This window comes from Gadus macrocephalus, chromosome 9 (assembly GCF_031168955.1).
Source record: "Gadus macrocephalus chromosome 9, ASM3116895v1".
NCBI lineage: Eukaryota > Metazoa > Chordata > Actinopteri > Gadiformes > Gadidae > Gadus > Gadus macrocephalus.
This window is the reverse complement of record NC_082390.1, coordinates 687457-691593: the sequence shown is the minus strand read 5'-3', so window position 1 is coordinate 691593 and position 4137 is coordinate 687457. Positions and strand designations below refer to the sequence as shown.

The 4137-nt window shown below is 47.0% G+C and overlaps 1 protein-coding gene across 1 annotated transcript in view; it reads left to right on the top strand.

Annotated features, from left to right (window-relative positions):
• Positions 1 to 1025: 1025 nt before the first annotated feature.
• shank3a (SH3 and multiple ankyrin repeat domains 3a) overlaps positions 1026 to 4137 on the top strand; it is a 159436-nt gene continuing 156324 nt past the window's right edge. The window contains exon 1 of the mRNA XM_060061538.1: positions 1026 to 1568. The gene's annotated coding sequence lies outside the window, so the exon portion shown is untranslated. The remainder of the gene's footprint in view (positions 1569 to 4137) is intronic.

Sequence of the window (4137 nt, the reverse complement as noted above, 5' to 3'; positions counted from 1 at the left end):
TTACCTGAGGTAGGACGGCCAAGGAGACGTCAGCCATCTTCCTCTTCACAGTTTAGCGATAACTACAAAAACAGAGTTTTTAGTTTAGTTTGGTTTTTTCTTGTGTGTAGTTTCGTTTCATATGCACATCGGTTGAATTATTAAGCACAAGCCGAGCGCTGAGATCGTCTGCTTACGTTGAATGCAGTGTGTTATCCCTGGATGCTGGAGTGTTGAGAGAGGGAGAGAAGTACAGAAGCAGTGTCCCAACATAGGACCACTACAACGGCAGTCAAAACACCGGGTACAATTGACATATGAAGGATGAACTGGAATGTTCCATTGACCGAAATGAAGAAAAAACAAGTGTTTTTTTAGCAACTCAAAATTTGCATTTCAAGAGCAACCCTGGCCCTTAAGACTCAAGGACTGATGGAGGTTGAATAATAAGCAAGTGAGTGTAACGTTTGAAAGGGCTAAGCAGGGGAGCGCTTGGGAGTTTTTCCATCTGCCATCTCACGGTTATTTATAAGCTCATGTGTTTGAAGTTAAGTGTTAGACCGTATTCTTCCAGTCTGAGAGAGAGAGAGAGAGAGAGAGAGAGAGAGAGAGAGAGAGAGAGGGGGAGAGAGAGGGGGAGAGAGAGAGTGAGTAACCTGAACGGCACACACATGGACCCCAGCGTGGACCACCAGCCAGACCGCACCCCCAGTCCGGTGCTCTTACACCTCACTGGGCGCTGCCATGGCGTCCCCATACTGTTGGGTGATCTCCCGTTACCCCTCACCTCTCTGGCTCCCTTTCACTTCTCTCACCTGTCGTTCTGTCCTCAACGGCACCGTCTGTTTCAATCAGCCAGAGTGCAGGAGGGGGGGGGGGGTGGGTGGGGGGGGGGGGGGGGGGGCAGGGAGGCGTGGCCCAGTGTCCCGTGGGGGTGGGGGGGTGGGTTGCCCTCACTGTTGCGGGTGCCCTTACTGTGGCCTCGAAAGAAGGGCCCACTAGCACCACTGAGGGGTCCCCTCCTGCCGGCATGGGGGGCCACGCAGCGACCAGACACACACACACACACACACACACACACACACACACACACACACACACACACACACACACACACACACACACACACACACACACACACACACAACATACCAAACACATACACAGACACGTTCTCCCTGTCCCTCACAAACACACACAAACACACATTCTCTCTCTTTCACTCTAACAAGCACACACTGACACATACAGACACAAACACACCAGCACACACACACATACACTCACACAAAGGGACTCACACACACAAACACACACCTATCACCTCTCATGATTTCTCCGTCCCGGGCTGCGTCACGTCTGCTGTGCTGTGTACTCTTCAGTGTGTTCACAAGTTGTGCGTGCGTGTGTGTGTTCTCTGTGTGTGCATGTGTGTTCTCTTTCTATCCTTTTCTGTCCGAGCAGCAAGCAAGCCAAGCCACTTCTGAGGAGTATTACCGCTACAACAAGGACTAATACAACTTCTACTAATTCTACTTCTATTATTCCTAGTACTACTACAACTTCTATGAATACTAGTACTTATTTCGGTGAGTAAGTATATTCTATTCCTAAATTTCTCTGCTGAGATGAATAAAGTATATCTTATCTTATCTTATCTTATCTTATCTTATCTTATCTTATCTTATCTTATCTTATTCTTCCTCTCCTTTGTGTGTGTGTGTGTGTGTGTGTGTGTGTGTGTGTGTGTGTGTGTGTGTGTGTGTGTGTGTGTGTGTGTGTGTGTGTGTGTGTGTGTGTGTGTGTGTGTAGATGTATTCCAATGCAGTAATATTTTTGGATGTTATACCTAACTTCCCTTTTGAGTATTAAATACTTTTAGTGGATTGGTTTTAGTGTTGAACGAGACGTTTCCGGCTGCACCTGGCCGTCCTGGGGACCGTGTTACTTTGTACCTGCCGTTGTTTGCTTTGAGGTGACGCAGTTTGTTTTAGAGTGGGGCAAAAGTGTTTTTCGAAAAGATGTAACAACCTGTGAAAATAAAGTAGTTTTTGGTGTTTAATTTAGTTGAGGTTGACCCTAACCCAGGATAAAATGCTGTTTATTTTGGTCGTTGTCGGAGGTGGTCACCCACAAATCATGTGTATTTCCCTTCACTTTCTCTCTCTGTGTATCCCTGTGAGCCTCGCGCTCCACCACGCTGTACTGATAAAGGCTCATTTCCGTCTATTGTTAGAAGAGCAGGTATTCACATTGGCTTTTATATACTTACCATTCATACCGCGTGTGTGTGTGTGTAAGTGTGCGAGTGTGTGTGCGTGCGTGTGTGCTTGTGTGTGTGTTTGTGCATTTGTGCGTGCGTGTGTGTGCGCACGTGCGTGCGTACGTGCGCGTGTGTGTCTGTGATGCAGCAAAAACTCACCGAAGTTCAACGCTGTCAGACTGAGGCCACCAAAGGCACCGCCCTGACGAAATAAACATGAACCCGAGAACGCTGTTGATTGGTCGAACCAACTGCAGCGTGAGACAGGGGGCCAGGTGGGGGGCACTGCAGGGGGCTCCAGGGAGACGCGACCAGGGGACTCACATTCACTGTCAAAACAAGGAGAAAGGCCTTTTCTTTTTTGGTCCAATCCAAAAACTAAATGGAGGGAGAGAAGGAAGAGCAAAAGACAGTTAAAGGAGATGGACTAATTGCCAGCTGTCCCATCACTTACAAGCGCTGCCTAAATGTTAATTTCAGAGTAAGCTGCATTACCCTGGTTGTTTAGAGGCTACACCATAGAGAAGATGTATATTAAGGCAATCACGTCAGTCCGGTAATCAGCTTCTTCAAAGATAGCCTCGGAAATATTGCCGGCAGGACAATGATGTGAGGAGTGATTTCCTCCTGCACCTGCTCTCCCCGAGTCTAATTTGACACAGAAACACTGGTTCAAATTGGCTTTTTGAATTGAAATATGTTATCTCTGAGTCCCGATGATTGTGCCTTCCCATGAAATTATAAGGTGTGGGATGGAGAAGCACTCATCTCCTTACAACTCTATCTATCAATCAGAGGAGAGCTTGTAAGTGTTCCGATCCTCTTTTCTTTCTTTCTTCTCGTACTGCCACGGGGAAAAGACGGACCTCCATGAATGTGTCTTGTCTCCGGCAATATATGATATACTCTGAATTCAAGAACTCTGAATTCAAGAAGCCATAACCCTGTATTCTGGATCTCTGAATACAAGCACCGTGAACTTTGGAATTCTGCATTCTAGAACTCTGGAACTCTGAATGAAAAATCCCTGAATTCCAAAAACCCTGAATTCTACTGCTCTGATTTGAAAATGTTTTAACCCTGAATTCTAGACGTCTGGAGCTCTCCCTTCTGTTCATCTTGGTGTGTTGGTGCTGCCGCGGGAGGGGGGGGGCTAGGAGTTCTTTGTTGTTTGTAACACCTTATGAAGTATGGGGCCAGCGCGACGTGAGCCGCTGGTCCACATTCTCCTGAGCCTCATTTAAAGCCGCAGAGGACCGAGAAGAGGGACCCACACACTGTGTGTGTGGGTGAGTGTGTGCATGTGCGCGTGTGTGTGTCTATGTTTGCTGTTATTGAAGCAGAAATGTTATTAATTATGATGGATCGATGAGAATTTATGTTTTGGATATATTGAGTCACATTTCTTTGTGAAAAGTATCATTTTACAATCCATCCTTTGCACATTATTATTTTTGATATGAAACCTTTATCACACATATTACCCCTCTGTCGGCCCACGACCCCCTCCCTCCCTGCTCCCTGATTGGTCGCTGTCGTATCCTTTTCTGGTGATTGATTTAAAATGGCACCGCCTCACAGTCACCAGATAAGGACTCATTGCTCAACATGTAAACAGCATTCTCCCTCCAATTCTCCTGTTACGCTTCTCGCTCTCTTGATCGCCCGTTCTGTTTATCTTTGACCCACCTGGGGCAAGGTCACTGTGTGTGTTTCACATGCACAAACTGAAATGGGAACAGATGTTTACTGATCACCAAACACACACACACACGCACACGCACACCCACACCCACGCACACACACACACACACACACACACACACACACACACACACACACACACACACACACACACACACACACACACACACACTAATGCTAGAGCAGTGAAG